This window comes from Asparagus officinalis, chromosome 3 (assembly GCF_001876935.1).
Source record: "Asparagus officinalis chromosome 3, Aspof.V1, whole genome shotgun sequence".
Lineage (NCBI taxonomy): Eukaryota > Viridiplantae > Streptophyta > Magnoliopsida > Asparagales > Asparagaceae > Asparagus > Asparagus officinalis.
This window is the reverse complement of record NC_033796.1, coordinates 5,444,951-5,462,013: the sequence shown is the minus strand read 5'-3', so window position 1 is coordinate 5,462,013 and position 17,063 is coordinate 5,444,951. Positions and strand designations below refer to the sequence as shown.

General features: G+C 40.8%; 1 pseudogene; it reads left to right on the top strand.

The window, feature by feature from the left end:
* On the top strand, positions 13,579–14,316 carry LOC109834538 (annotated as a pseudogene).

The window sequence follows — 17,063 nt, the reverse complement described above, 5'->3', positions numbered from 1 at the left end:
CTGGTGATGAGGATGATGATGATAATCAGGAGGACTGGTTTGTTTTTTTTTTACCTTTGAAAACAATGAGTGTGCTGTATAAACAATATTTATCATGGTGTGTGTTGTATAAACAATTTTAATTATCTTGAGATATTTTTATTAAAATATATGTGTTATATATGCGTGGGAATGAATATTATACTGCTGATTGAACATGGTTTTAAATTTATTATATTATTGTACAGGTTTTTTCAATTTTCAAAATAATTTTTTAAAAAAATATTAGAAATATTTAGCCACGGAAAATCCGTCGCTAATGTTACTTTTAGCCACGGAAAATCCGTCGCTAATGGTACTTTTAGCGACGGAAATTTTTTTTCTTTTTAAAAAAAAAGAACAACAGAAAATCAGTCGCTAATGGTACTTTTAGCGACGGAATTTTTTTTCTTTAAAAAAAAAAGAACGACGAAAAATCCGTCGCTAATGGTACTTTTAGCGACGGAATTTTTTTTTCTTTTTAAAAAAAAGAACGACGGATTTTTCGTTGCTAATTGTCCGTCGCTGACTTTTAGCGACGGAAAATCCGTCGCTAAAAGTAATTTTAGCTACCCTCAATGTACGGACGGTATTTTAGCGACGGAATTTTATTTTTTCCGTCGCTAAAAGTTTTAGCGACGGATTTTCGACTTTTAGCGACGGATTTGTCCGTCGCTAAAAGTCATGTTTCTAGTAGTGTATATAGTGGCTCATCCACTATTTTTTTATAGCAGAGAGAATCTGAATCCAACCTGGATGCCCCTATGACCCTCACTTTCAGCTACGTCGCTGTGGCCCCTCCACCTCTCTTGTGCGCACCAAGAGATATTTGCAACCTCTAACATTAGAAGCAAATCAACCATGTCTGTCCTCCCAACTTGAGCCTGACAATAGTCCCCTCCTCCCTCCGCTTGTTGTCCTTGTGCTCCACCTGCATTGCTTGTTTCAAACTATATCTGTGCACCTCTCGTACTTTACACTACATGCAAGATGCCTCTATCTCCCCCATCACTTGGCTTAGAATGAATATGACCACTCATTCTCCCATAACTCCCTACAAGTCCAATACCACCATGTTAATCTACATGTGACTCACTTGGTCATGCCCGCTTGCAAGCTCCATCTAAACTGGCACTATCATCCATGAGGCTACGCACCAACCAAATCATGCTCCTGTGATGACTCCGAATCAACTCCTCTATACTTATAGGAGGGTCTTAAGATTCACTATTCATGCTATAGTAAATGATGCAATAAACCACTGCAACATAAACAGAACACTGTAGCATTTAAAAATTAATGTAGTGTTTACAAAAAATACGGTGGTGTTTAAAAAAGAATTATTGTAGCGGAAAAAAGGGGGCCCGTGCTTTGCACGGGGCGCACACTAGTAAATTATATGCTGACAACTCTACTGTTAGAATCACATCTAATTCTCTACAACAGTCTCATCTGTCACATTCTTGTTTGCCCTACCTGCCATTAGATTTGTCCCGCCATCACTATCAGAACCTTTCTACTCTTTTTGACCAATCTGAGCATAATCCAAAAAATCAAACCTTTCCATCGCATTCAGAGAAATCCAAAATTTAGGAATTGACTCCTGGATCATTGAAAAAATCCACCTTCAATTCACTAATCTACACTTTAATCATTCTTAGCCGTTAATATGAATTTAAAAATAAATTCAAATAACAAACTCCAATCTCAGCTGCCTCCTTCGTGACCATCGGGCATCGTCACCTACAGACATCACCGCCGGACACTGTACCCTCTGCATCCAACCAATTGGTGGCCGTAGATCTGCGTCGAAATTTGATTTCTTCATTACTGAATCCATTACACGTTTATCGATTACAGATTCAAAGTAAAATTAGTCTTTTTATAAGATTTTTTTACACAATGAAAACAAAATAAAACAAATACAACTCTCTTCAAACAAACGCAACAGGTGTTTATCGCCCGCTGCTTGCGTGGGATCTTGGCCTGTGACGGGGATGTTGATATCCGTGGACCACCGTCGATCAGATATGATTGCTGAAAAATCGGGCAGAGCTTCGTTGATTCGCGAAGGAATCAAGAAACCGTAGCGCTTATCTCGGCAACGGCGAGATAATTGCTCTTCTTAAGATTATCGTAACGGGGTAATCTTAAGGAACGGACTCGGGGAACTGCAGATCTGACGAGCTCCTCTTCTTTATGCCGACGAACTCGATCAGATCTCTACTCCTCCTCCTCTCTGAAATTCGTGCACTTTTGATCTTCAATCCGGCAGGGCTTCGCCAACGTTCGAGAATTCCAGATCCCAAAAAATGAAGACACTGGGGCTGTATTTATAGGCTTCAGGAGCCCTGTGTTTGGATAGGAACGGTTGATTCCCTCTTATCTTCGGTTATAACCACTTTATCACATTTAAAGATAACCCCAAGGCAGTTAGGGAGGCTCTGGAACCGTCAAAACTGATCGAAAACCATCAAACACACGTCCCGAGTGCGAGACAGTTCGGGGTGTCTCGTACATGTGCGAGACAGTTTGTACCCTCTTCAGTAGTTTCGCTCTAATTCTTTCATCCGACCTCCGAATGAGGTGATTCAAGTTGTGTTGGAAAGATAACAAAAAGATCTACAATTTTTATCTTTTAAGATTCTTCATATTCGAATCTAATCATGGTCAAAACAGCTCCACAAGGTCCGAGACACTTGTGAGTGTCTCGGCCATGGCCGAGACACCAATGAGTGTCTCGGGTATTTTGGTCATAACTTCCTCATATGACCTCCAAATGACCTGATACAAGATACATTGGAAAGATAACGAGGATATCTACAACTTTTATGTTTTGAGTTTCTTTAGATTCGAATCTAATCATGGTCAAAACATCTCGGCCATGGCCGAGACACCAATGAGTATCTCGGCCATGGCCGAGACACCAATGAGTATCTCGGCCATGGCCGAGACACCAATGAGTATCTCGGGTATTTTGGTCATAACTTCCTCATATGACCTCCAAATGACCTGATTAAAGATGTATTGGAAAGATAACAAGGAGATCTACAATTTGTATGTTTTAAGTTTCTTCAGATTCGAATCATATCATAACCAAAATTGCTCTACAAGTTCCAAGATACCTTTGGGTGTCTCGGCTTGGCCGAGACACCAATGGGTGTCTCGGCCAATCCGAGACACCAATGGGTGTCTCGGACCATCCGAGACACCTCTGGGTGTCTTGGCTTGGCCGAGACACCTTAGAGTGTCTTGGCCAAGCCAAGACACCTTTGGGTGTCTCGGGTTGGCCGAGACACCTCTGGGTGTCTCGCCGAGGCCTGGGACGTAGTCCTGCGCGTTCCGTCCGTTTTCGCCATATCTTCGTCGTCCGAACTCGGAGTCATACGATTCAAGATGTGTCGGAAAGCTGTTGAGAAGATCTACAAGATCCCATGATTGAATAATATGTGAAGTAGACAAGACACGAGAGGCACTTCGCCTTTTGCAAGCGATGTGGGGTTCCCGATAAACTCGTGTTTCCATCATTCTGAAGTTCCGTCGTTTCGCATGGTCCGTCGACTCACTTCGTGCGTTTGTCGTCGTCAAATGAGCTCCTGTGACTCGGATAGTGATGTTCATCATCTTCTCTCTGTCTTGAGCCGTGTGCGGAGACCTATAGGCAATTTTTGACGCCTACACCGACCCCTTTTTTTCTTCTTCTTCATCTTGATTCTTGTAACGCCGATCTTCGCATTCACACGACATCTATCTTGTGAACTCACTCTCGGATTCATCACAATTGCTCTGATATCTTTTATTGGGAAATTTTAATCTCTCCGCGTACTACGATCTCCGCAACTCGGAAGCCAACCTACAATTAACAAGATAGAAAATAACCATAATCAAGAAGAAAGAACACCGAGATTTACGTGGTTCCAGTCGAGCAACTTCGACCTACATTCATGGTGTAACAATACGGGAAATTCACTATGTATCAGAGAGAACTACAAGAGGAACTACTCAACTCTCGTATCTTAGCCTCTCAACCTCACATACATAATCAACTCTCGTATGCTCTTTAAAACCCACTCCTTATAATTTGTTGAACGCACAAGGACTGCAGAACCATCTCCCAATGTTGTAATATTTTACACGGACAAAGACTACGAAACCCTTTCCTGCCGCACAATATTCTTGAATCAGGTTACGCCCTCTGCTAACCCTAGATAATAAGAATATTGGCTCTCTCCTCTCCTTTTCCCCCCCTGCAATAATAGAAGAATATATATATGGAAACCAAAGATCTATCCCTAGCCAAACTTTCTAATTAGAATAGGATACAAACTCCTAATCATGATGAAACTCAAACTCCTAATCATGATAAATCTCTAGCCATATCTAGTTCTCATGAAGTTATACAAATAAATCTCTTGAGAAAATCTACGCTGATAATTACTTTACATATTTTGCACACAAAAAAATCGATGATAAAACGTGGAAAACAGATAAGTCAAGGTCTCTTTGTTTATTAGATTATACTCTAATATTCAATCTTCAACACACCTTCATACCCAGTAATTGGTGTCGTGGAAGAAGGGTTATTTTTATACTCTATTATTCTGAATCACCATAATAAGTGTCTCATCCATTAGTTTAAGATCAAAATAATTTCAAGCATCTGATTGATTCATAATTTCAGATACAAATTCAGAAGCTCGCATGCCGGGTGGTTCTTAATCTTCAAAAGTTGGGTTTGGGGGCAAAACAGACAATGCAACCCACCCATTATTGGTTGAGAACCACCCCACTCAGGCGATCCACATTCTCCATAATACATCAATAATTAAAAGATATTCATAACTGTATTTACGTCTCGTCTTGTATGTGTATATATACAGAGGAACATATATGAGTTACCCTACATGCCTACACCCTTGACAAATTAAAGAATGTGACGATCTGCTCCAGTCTGCGTAAATGAATGCCTCGTTCACATACAACTTTAGTTCTTAAAATAAGGAACGGAAAGAACATAAAAAAATGCAACCTCACTTTTTGGTTAGCTTTTTTCCTTACATAACAAATGCAATTTGATCAACAAAATAACAGCACCACGCGATGACATGATTATACACCAGAAGATTATGTTTAGGAATATTATTTCACATGCCAAACTGATTCCGTTCTCTTCAAACATTAAATATTTGTGTAATCCAAGTCTAAAGTAATATAAACAAATTACAACGTGACAGTTTAATATATAGTATGAAAGATAAGAGACTATTCTGAGAAAGAAAGGAAGAGACAACATGCCTATCGTCAAAACCTACCACATGGTCAGCTGCACTTGGGTTTTTGAAATATAATAAAGTATAAGTATTATTATCATGTATATATACTAAATTGGAGAGAAAGATAAGGGGGTATCTTTCACCAGTCCAAGAAACTTGCGCCCGAAGTGGAAGCACGCAGGCCCATGCATACAACCCAAAACACGGTAAACATGCCGACATTGTTACTATTTGGGCTTTTGTAAGAACTTCCATTATGATCTTCACTGATTACATCGACTAAATGAGCTGTGCTCAACAGAAAAAATGTTCGGAAAATGCGTTTGCTCTCTATCAGATTTAAGCTTTTAGTCCGGAGAAACTAGGCAATACTTCCGGTGCTGGCATTAATTGTGTAAAAAAAAAAACTATCTTTGATTAGAAGACTTGAAATTATTAGTATTTGGGCTTTTAGAAGTATCTATTGTTTGTATATCATTTTACGAATTTTTGCAGTATTTTATGTTCTTGTGTACGTAATTTTGGTATTCATTTGGGGGCTAAAAATTTATACTTTTTTAATCTATTATGCAATTTCTACACCGTTCATGAGCTATTTTACTATTTCTGCAAGTTCTTGGATTATTTTATGCTTTATGCAGCCTTCCATCCCCTTCCGGAGGCCATTTGTTATTTCTTCAAAAGTTTGGGGCTAAATGCAATTTCTGCAAAGGTTTTGATATTTTAAATTGTTTTTTATTTTTTAAGATCCATTTGCGTTTTGGATCTGTTTAATACTTTATCGGGTCTGTTTACAATTTTGATACCCATTTTTAGTGTTCTATTTTTCAACGGGGTCGTTCGGATTAATATTTTTGATTTTGTCCGATGAGAGAGATAAATGATAAAATAGGTTGGCTAACAAGATTTTTATTGCTAGCACCCTTGCGGCTGTAAAGGATTTTTTTGATTCAGTGAAGGTCACTTGTCAGTGAAGGGCACATTGGTTCTCATTATTTTAGTCAAATTGTAGTTCATTCTTGTTGTCTACCTTGTCATGGGATAGTGAGAGCATCTCCAACAGCTTCCTCATTTTATTGGTATTCTCACTTTTGGAGAATTTTAGGTTTTTTTGTCCAACAGATTCCACATTTCATTCCCTAAAATAGGGACGAAAGAGAAAAAAAATGGGAGTCTTCCCCAAATCTGGGGCATTCTTCAAATATTTAGGGAGAGCTTTGTCATAAATGCAGCACATTCTTCAAAACGGGATGAAGGAGAAAATAAATATAAAACAAAATCCGTAATTACAAAAAAACCATGGGAGCAGTTCCAATGCATAAGAGCATCCCAAAATAGGGATGTAAAATATTTTTATTATTGTAATAAATGTAGGATTCTTCAAAATGGGGAAGCTGTTGGAGTTGGAGCAAAAATAATTTGGAGAATATGACTTTTGTTTCCCCATTTTGGAGAAATTTTTGGGGAAACTGTTGGAGATGCTCTGAGTGATTCAGTAGTCGGTTGCTTCTATTTTCAAGAATTTGTGGTGACAGAGGAGAGGTATTATTGGGTTTGCACCAATTGCGGGTATGTGAATATTAATTTGGAAAGACTCCATGAATCTTCACCATAAAGAATTCTTCAACAGCAAAGCAACCCTTGCGGTTGATTTTTATCCAATCCGGATAGAGTTGCATGGGGCTATTCACAATTGGCGATAGCACAGGGGTCTATTTGCAATTTATCCTTTACAATAAGGGACTTTTTTGTTGGATGGAAATGGATCTGCAATTGTACATAAAGCAACTGGATTACTTTGTAATTAAAAAAGGTAAATAGACTTGTATTTTGTAGAAATAATTTGCAATAAATGCTACAGTCAATTTGGTAGGAATAATTTTCAAGCTATTTTTGAGTTAAATCAAACAGCCCCTGAAATGCATCTATTTATTTTTCTTGTTAAAAGTTCAAGAAATATATAACTTCAATTCTTACATGAGATCACTTTTGTTATGCATTTTCAATAATTATATCCATGTCTCTTAAGTAACTCTCTTAGTTAATAATTTGCGAAGACACCCGTTTTCTCAAAAAGAAAAGAGGAAAAGACCACGCCACTGTTTTTTCCTCTCAAAAGGTCTGAAACTAAAGAAAGAAATATATATAACCATTGTACTTGTAGGCTACAACACGTATATAGCAAAAAAGATAAAGGCATATTTTCAGCTGGAGCCTGGGATATTGTTTTCTTTTACGCAACTAGGTATATATTTATTCTAAGGGGCTGTTTGGTTCGTTTCCTAGATATAGGGAAATGTAATTCCATGTAAAGAAACCGATGTTTTTAGTTTTCCAAACTTTTCCAAGAAATAGTTTGTTTTGGTTTGGTTCGCACAAAAAAATGGTGAGAAACCAATGTTTTTACTTTTCTTGTGTTTGGTTTGCATGAGAAAAAAAGGGAAAACTTTTGTTGATTTGACATTTCCCACTTTTCTTGTGTTTGGTTGGTTTTGAAGTGTGTAGGGAAAAGTGTTTAGAGTCACCATGGTAAGATTACCCCCCACTATAGACAAAAATTATTTGTGCTAGTTATGAGATGTAATCTTAATCATATAAAAGTGCGAATGTATCGTGAACAAATAAAAATAACCCGAATGAATTATAAATTTCTGTTTGTATTAATGAAATCATACGAAACTTGAAATCATCTGAAACCTACTGTAACATGAACTGCGTACCTGATTTGACATGAAATATACCTGTTTGAGATGAAAATAATCACACGAAACCTGTTTTCCAAGAAAAAATAAACAAGCCGTGTAATAACCTGATTATTCATAAATTTATGAAATACGTACCTGAATTAGCCCAAAAAATTTCTGAAACCTATAAAAACATATAAACGGCCTGAATAGCCATATTTTAGTATATAACATAGCAAATAGCCATCCAGTATATGTGAATTATGACTGTGGGCTCAGAACTTGTTCAATATCATCATCGTTAGCCATCCAGTGCAATATCAATAGATATTGCAGGTTGCTAATCTCAGAAAAATTAACAATTATCATAGCCTAAATTGAACACCCACAAACAGTATCATAATCAATAAACAGTGCAGAAAATCTGAGCACACATAGAACTCCACAAAACATTAGCTCAAATAGAAGTTGAACAACAGAGCATCCACAAACAGTGAGCTCACAAAACTGGTGTGCACAAAACTGGAAATTGTCACAAACCTGGACACAACAACAAAGCCAAAAACCAACCTGGAAGGAAATCACAAACCCAACAACAAACAAAAACTTCTTTTAGCAACCTGGAATGAAATCACCAACCCAACAACCAAAAACAGAAGGAACAACGTAGAGAACACCATATCAGCAACAACAAGAAACCACAAACCCAACAACGTAGAGATCAACCAACAACCAGCAACAACAAGAAACCACAAACCCAACAACCAAACTAACCAACAACCAGCAACAACAAGAAACCACAAACCCAACAACAAGATCAACCAACAACCAGCAACAACAAACCCAAAAAACCACCAACCAGCAACAACCAGCAAAAACCAGCAACAACCAAACTAACCAGCAACAACCAAACTAGCCACAACTAGCAACAACCAACAACAACCAGACCAGACCAACAACAACCAGGTCAGAACAACCAGCAAAAACCACCACCAACAACAACCACCACCACCAACAACCAACAACAACAACTACCAACAACCCCGAGCACATGTTGTGTTTAGCTTAGGGCTCAGAACTTGGTCAATATCATCATTGTTAGCCATCCAATGCAATATCAATAGATATTGCAGGTTGCTAATCTCAGAAAAATTGACAATCATCATAGCCTAAAAATAAAAAAATCACCAACGAAAACCAAATACCTAAATGCCCCAGAGCAATAGCCATCCAGTACAATGTGTACACATTGTAGGTTGCTTGCATCTTAGGAAATATCCTGCATTCACAAATTCAATTACAAAAGTTAGTATTCCACAAAATGATATTAATCATGGAAGATAAATATTACAAAATGGAAGCAAATAAATACTTACTACATATTACAACAATATGTTCCATCATCATAATGTTCCACAAACACAATAAAAACATTATCACCAAAAGTAAGTGGATTTCACAAGTATGTTAGAAATGAGAATCACAAAATACCACGTAGAGACTTCTTCTATCGGTCTTCAACCCCCTTCGTTGAGAAAGGTAGCAATCATCTCTTTTTGACCAACCGATGATATGCCCATAAATAGTCTTGCTTCATGCTCATTCAAATATAAGTGTCGGTAGTATGTATCTAGCTTTTCAACACTAAAATCTTGTAAATGAGCATATATGACCGTGGATAACTTCTCGGTCCAATGCATATTTACACACTTCATGTTTGCGCTAAATACATCTATCTTATCCACCATTTTTAACATGAGCTCATCTTCTAGGTTGTTCCTACGAGCCTTTCCCTTAGCAACACATACCTTTGCTTTAGAACTTGATATGGCGGGTGTTTCCTTAGGCGGAGGAGTGTCCTCTTCATCTAAAATGTGTACTTGAGGGGATTGTGAGGCAGGTAAAGGCGAGTCACCATCATCTCCAAGATTTATGGACTCACTACGACTAAATTTTTTCCAAGCATCACATGCAAATTCTCCTCTAGCTTGATCATCCCCGATGATAAGGGAAAGATCATCGTAGTGAGTCAAGGGTTTATTGACATATTGTCTAAGTTTAGCATTCTTAAAGCTCTTGTCCTGAAAAGTATAATTGAATTAATTCAATGAAAACATGTAAATAAGATAAGTAATCAAGGGTTATGTAAAAATAGTTTATGTACCTCAATCCACCTATCCAAAAATTCAGGCTCCATGATGACAGTCTTGGAACAAACAGTATCATAATCAACAAACAGTGCGGAAAATCTGAACACACATAGAACTCCACAAAACATGAGCTCAAATAGAAGTTGAACAACAGAGCATCCACAAACAGTGAGCTCAAATAGAACTTGAGCAAAAGAGAAGATGTCATATGTGCACAAAACATAGCACAAACCAGAGCTCACAAAACTGGTGTGCACAAACATGAGCTCAAAGAGAAGTTGAACAACAGAACATGTAATCAGGAAACACCCACCAACCTGAACAAATAGAAGTTGTCACAAACCTGGACACAACAACAAACCCAACAACCAACCAGAAAACACTCACTAGCCAACCAACAACACAAACCAACCAACCACCCAACCATCAACACCAACCAACAATCCCGAGCACATGTAACCAATGCATCAGATTGTTACAGCTGGAATGAAATCACAAACCCAACAACCAAAAACAGAAGGAAATCAAAACATCTTTTAGCAACCACAAACCATAACATCTTTTAGCATCCTGGAAGGAAATCACAAACCCAAATATGTAATCAACACAAACTCAAATATGTAATCAATCACAAACATCTTTTAGCCTCCTGGAAGGAAATCACAAACTCAAATTATGTAATCAACGCAAGCTGCAAGCACATTCAGTGTAACACCTTTGCGGCCTCGAAATTATGCAACAAGATTAATCGAAAGCATTGCATCAACATGAGTCTCATCTATCATACCAATGCAATCCTATAATACGTGTATCACATTACTAAGTTATCATTTATTTTTATTGCTTATACATGTAACTGTGGTTAAAATGTAGATATACCTTGAAATAAGGATAGTATAGCTGGTTGTTAACGATCTCTTGGGGAGTATCATTGATGGCTTGTCTCATGTAGCGTCCACGCAAACAGATAATTGCTTGTAAAACCTTGTTGAAATATCTACTGACTGTCTCCCCTGATCTTATGAAATGAGATCTCACAATGCGATTTTTAGATTTATGACCCAAAATATTTAGTGTCATGATAAGTTGTTCTTCCACTGATATATTCCTTGAGTCTTTTAGAAGCCTATTGTTCCTCATTATACTTACTAGCTTAACAAAAGCACCACTCCGCATTCTAATATAATTCACACAACTATCACTAAAACCATTATAAATACGCTCTATATGTTCAATTCTAGACCTCTCTTGTCTTTTTTTTTCCTCACTTGGACCACGACGTATAGATTTACGTCTAGCTTGCATTCTCCTTATGAATGTAATTATTATAACAAGAACGGATAGTGCAGCACCTTGAACCACATTAACAACACTTTGTTCATCGGTACAATCCCCATCACCATCCATCTACGATGCAAAAATCAAATTGAAATAATTAATATACCTACCAAGCATTCATATGCAATGTCAATAATCAAAACTTAAATGACACATAACAAGATCTAAAGTTAATTTTCAGTTAATATTTCATCAATATTTTCAGTTTCTTTTACGACCATTCAAGATAATTGTCAGTTCATTTCTGTTCTCTTTTCAATTATATTTATAATAATTAATATAATTTTTAGTTAATTACAGTAACATTTTTAGTTAATTACAATTATATTTTCAGATAAATTTCTGTTAATTTCTAGATATCTATAGAAAATACAAAATTTCATCCTAAATAATTCAAATCATACAAAATTTTTAACAAATCAATTCTGAGTTGAGAATCATACCTTAGGTCTGAAATCAGTTTCCAGGAAGATCAAAGTCGGCAAAAAACCCCAATTTTTCCCAATAAAGGTGCTGATAAAATCCAGCAAGCCACGAAATCCAGCAAAAACCCCAAATTTTAGCAAAATCCAGCAAAACACCAACAAATAGGAGCTCCCGCAAGCCACGAGAACTTAGCTTCGGACAAAATCAACAGTTTAGAACCCCCGCAAGCCACAAGGCGCTGATAAAATCCAGCAAGCCACGAAATCCAGCAAAAAACCCCCGCAAGCCACGAAGATAACCCCCGCAAGCCCACGAAATCCAGCAAAAAACCCCCGCAAGCCACGAAGATAACCCCCGCAAGCCCACGAAATCCAGCAAAAAACCCCCGCAAGCCACGAAGATAACCCCGGGAAAGAGGAGGTGACCCTAGCCCTCAACCGTGTTTCCCCCCATTTACCCGAGATCTGACAATAGTACAGATCGGGGGCGATTTCCTCTCGTTTTCGAAGGAAATGGGGCGAAGAAAAAAGTCCGATGTGGAGGGGATTTCCGCGGCTGGAGGGACGAGGGGGAGAAGCGAACCAAAGATGGGAAACGAAAACCCTAGAATGGGTTTTGTCGATGTGGAGCGGGTGTCAGGAGGAGAAAAGTGTTTCTACGGGGTTTTAAAGCGAACCAAACAGCCCCTAAAAACACTCAGCAATGTTATTATAAATTCTATAATTTCCTTGAAGACCTGCCTTTTTCTCTTTAATCATTTCTTTTGACTGATGAGACTGTATCAAGCATATACTACACCAAATTCTGATCCCATCTGATCTGTACCGAGATTTAACTAATTACACCACTAGTTCACATAATCAAACAAAGGATGAGGAATAACCTGCCAACGCCTTCTAAAATAATCAAACTGCAGCCATCAATCGTTCTATAAGAAGAGTCGCTGCTAGGCGCTCAAAGACCGTACACAACACGAGTGCGGATCGATATCTAATGGCTTCATCTTCATCAGCCATCTCGCTCCTTCTCTTGTCTTGCCCCTCTCATTTCTCACCGGTCTCCTGGCCGCCAGCCCCACCCTGCGTCCTCCCGTCAAAAAAGACCGATATACTCGCCAATGACGTAACCCGCTATAAAATGCCCGTACCCCCCTCGTCCCCTGCACGTCTGTCTAGACCTCGGCGGCCGATCACGCCTGGGTCGACTGACCGACACCAAAACGTGTCCATCCTTCTTACCGCCCCGTACGACTGGACAACCCGCCGAATGGGCGGCCTCCGTCAGACCCCGATTCGGCTCGGCAATGCGGCCTCTTACCGTCCAGCTGCAGCAACCCAATCCTGCGACGCTCGGCCCGACGAGCCCGACGTCAGGCAGCCCGCGTGAGCCTGGCCCGGGACCTCTTCGTCCTTCAGATTCCACGACGCGCCACAATCCCGGCTCCAGTTGGTCAGCACGAAGCGACTTTCATTTTCTCGTTGTGCGCCTCCTTCCTCCTTCATAAGGCCTGGCCCGCAGCGCCCAGCGGCATGGCCTGCCTGGCGCGCGCAACAGAGTCGCGCGATGCGATTCAGTTGCTGCGGTCGAGTTCAGGCTGCCAGCGAATGTTCGCGATCTGCCTGCCTTCGCCTCTACGGGCTTTCGACGGCGTCATTTCTTTGGTATGACGGGCCTATAGCTGCTGGCTAATTGAAGGCCTCGAAGGCTCTGATCTACACCCCACTGATTGTCAACAACGTGAGCACCGCAGGAACGTACGTTGGAGGGGAGAGATCGGTGGAGCACTTCATCGGACTGAAGGCCATCAAGGTCAACGAAGAGGTCGTGAAGCTGAACACGTCGCTGCTGGCTATCGACAAGAACGGCGTTGGGGGGACCAAGATTAGTACTGTCGCTCCCTTTACGGTGCTGGAGACGTCTATTTACAAAGCAGTGACCGATGCGTTTGATGCCGTTGTGAGCGAGAGCAAGAAGGTCGCGCCGGTTGCTCCTTTTAAGCTGTGTTACGATGCCAGTGCCATCGGCAGCACGCGGTGCCCGCGATCGATCTAGTGCTGCAGAGTGAGAGTGTTTATTGGAGGATATTCGGAGGGAATTCGATGGTGGAGGCCGAGCCCGGGGTCTTGTGCCTCGGGTTTGTGGACGGAGGAGTGAATCCGAGGACTTCGATTGTCGTCGGAGGGCATCAGATTGAGGACAACCTGCTTCAGTTCGATCTCTCAAACGGCAGGTTGGGGTTCAGCTCTTCTCTGCTCTTTCATCAGACAACATGCGGTAACTTCAATTTTACTGCCAGTACTATGATGGGAGGCTCTGAGAATTATGGTTTGATCAAAGAGATGTGACGTGGCTTGTGATCTTTTTATTAAAAGTGCATGTTGAACTGTAATGGCGTGTTGGAGCAATAATAAGGGAGGCTTTCTTCAACTGGCACATGGAGTGCATGAAATTAGAAAAAGAAAACTTCTCTATCCAAATATCAATTACACTAAACCTTCTAAACAAACAATGCAGCAAGAGTTATATTTTCATTGTGTTAAATTGGTAAGCAACAGGTTAATTGAGAAATTTAAATATAATGACATTTTGTAGATCGAAGTAGCAAATTTAATTTGATGGCAACAAATGTTGCAAGTCCTTGCATTAACTAAAATAACCTTCATGTCATCAAATTAGTTGATTTCAACCAAAAAAATGTAGATCATTTAGCAATTGCAGCAAAAGAAACACTTAAATCACGATAAAAATTCATTGGGTGCAACAAAATATGCAGATCTTACAACCTTTTTAGCTAACTAAACCATATATTTGAATTTGAAAATACATTTCCTACAATAATATTCTAGACATTCAAACGACAAATTTGAGGTTGAAAATACATTTCCTACATGCAATATTTGTTGCATTTACAATTGTAGCGTACCAAACAACCACTTACAGGAGTAAAAAAATTCTCAACTACCTCTATTTACTTGTTTACCTACCCTGACAGAAGACAGCTTATGTGAGAGTTTTTTTGAGGTAAGAATAGGGCAAGTTGTCCTATTAAAATTATATAGTATATATTGGGTGTGTGCTGGGGGGGTGCGCGTGTGTGCGTGCTTGCGTGTGTGCGCGTGCGTACGCACATGCGTGAGTGAGTCTGTGCGTGCGTGCGTGCGTGCGTGTGTCAGAATGAAGTAATTACAGATACTATCTAGGTGTGATTTCAATGTATACTCCCTGAAGACATAGGAGTGGACCTTTGTCGTCACTCTTCACTATGGGGTGTTTTCGTCAAAAGTTGCCTTCATCATTGATTTCATTAAAACTTCAAACGTTACAAATGAATTCAAATAACGAAAATAAAAATTACAACTTTCTTGAAAATAAACACAAGATCCGTTTATCGTCTCTTGCTTGCGTGAGTCTTTAGCCTGTGACGGGGACGTCGATATCCGTGGACTACCTGGCAATCAGATCTGATCCAGAAAAATCGGGCAGAGCTTCGTCGATCCGCGAGGAGATCTAGAAACTTGAAGCGCCTATCTCGGATAAAGCGAGATATTTGCTCTTCTTAGGATTACCGACGAGGGGTAATGCTAAGGAACGGATGCGGGTGAGGTAGATCTGATGAAGAACTCTCTTGTGTTGAAGTGCTCGATCACTCTTCACTCCAGCAGGGCTTCGCCAATTCTCCAAAAATCCAGATCCCCAAAAGTGAGGCCTAAGGCTTCTATTTATAGGCGACACCCCTGGGGTGTCCCCAAAAATCTAGGACACCCCTGGGGCGTCCCCAAAAATCTAGGACACCTCTGGGACGTCCCCAACAATCTAGGACACCCCTGGGGCGTCCCCAAAAATCTAGGACACCCCTGGGGCGTCCCCAAAAATCTAGGACCTCGGACGCCCTGGTAGAGATTCTCTCAAACACCGAGACTCTTTTTGGGGTTTTAGAACAGCAGCATTCCGATAATACTGCTTTGATTATGTTGGCACACGGACAATGAGGCTCCGTGTCTCGAACATTTCTTTTCCGGGATTTATTCGCACCCCCAGCCCTATAGTACAGCTCATCAGTTTGATAACTGGAGCAACCCATAAAATGTTGGCACGCCTTCCCAGGTGTAACATCGTCATCAGACAAATATGTTTCCCTCTGGGGATGCGACGCTTTATTTGCGTCTCCAAGAGTCACTCGTTCACTTTTACGCCTTTGAGAGCGTGAAAGTCCAACGGGCTCTTGAACTTCGACTCGCAATCCAATGTGGTCGGTAATAGGGGCTTTCCTTTTGTTAGTACGACCCCCAGTCTTGACTGTTGTTTGGGGACTTTTCAACGGTCCCAATCGCTCCTTGACGCTTGACGTGGTGCTTTACCTCGATCATTCAGGATCGAGGGCGATCCCTTCAAAGGCACCCCTTGCGCATTTAGTGAGATCCACGTTCTTTTCCTGGACTCCGTCGGAGGCTGTGCGGGGACAGGCGGGAAACGCGGATCTGGATTTGGCAATAGCTGGACCGATACACTACCGCCCACTTTTGCCTAAGTTGCCTTGCGTTTCTGTCTTATTGGCACCCAAACTTTGCTTCCGCGCCTTAGCGGCGGCTTCTCCACTGCTTCTCCCCTCTGCATTTCTTTCGCTCTGCTCAAAAGGGCTCGTTGGCATGGTGCCGGTAGCAATGCGCCTCGGACGCTTCTTGATTCGCCTCCTCGAGCGGTGTCGAGCATGGCCGTCCCTTTGACACGCAACCATTCGTTCGTCTTCTCTGTCGTTGGAGGAGGAGTTGGCCTTGCTCTGCGTTGGTCTAAGTAAGCCGTTGGCTTCCGGGCGCTGCGCTCGTGGATTTTAGATCCATCATTATAGCGGGATCCCGTCCATCCGGCCTCCAAAGCCTTTGGCCAGCTGCGAGCCAAGTGCTGTGTTGACGCCGTTTCTTTAGGAGTGCTCTAGCTTTGACAATGCTGACCCGAGCAGTCTTCAACCAAGATAACCATACTCCTCGGCGTAGCGGAGAGTCCGCGATCTGCTGGTCTCGACCACGTTGGAACGACGCCTATTCTTACACGCAGTCGAACCGCGAGCGGCTGGTTCGGCGAACGTCGCGTGTGCTGGCGCAGCGGCCGGCAATGGCGATCTTGGATCTTTCGAGCCGCAAGCTCTGTACGGCTGTCTAAACAATCACAATGCGATA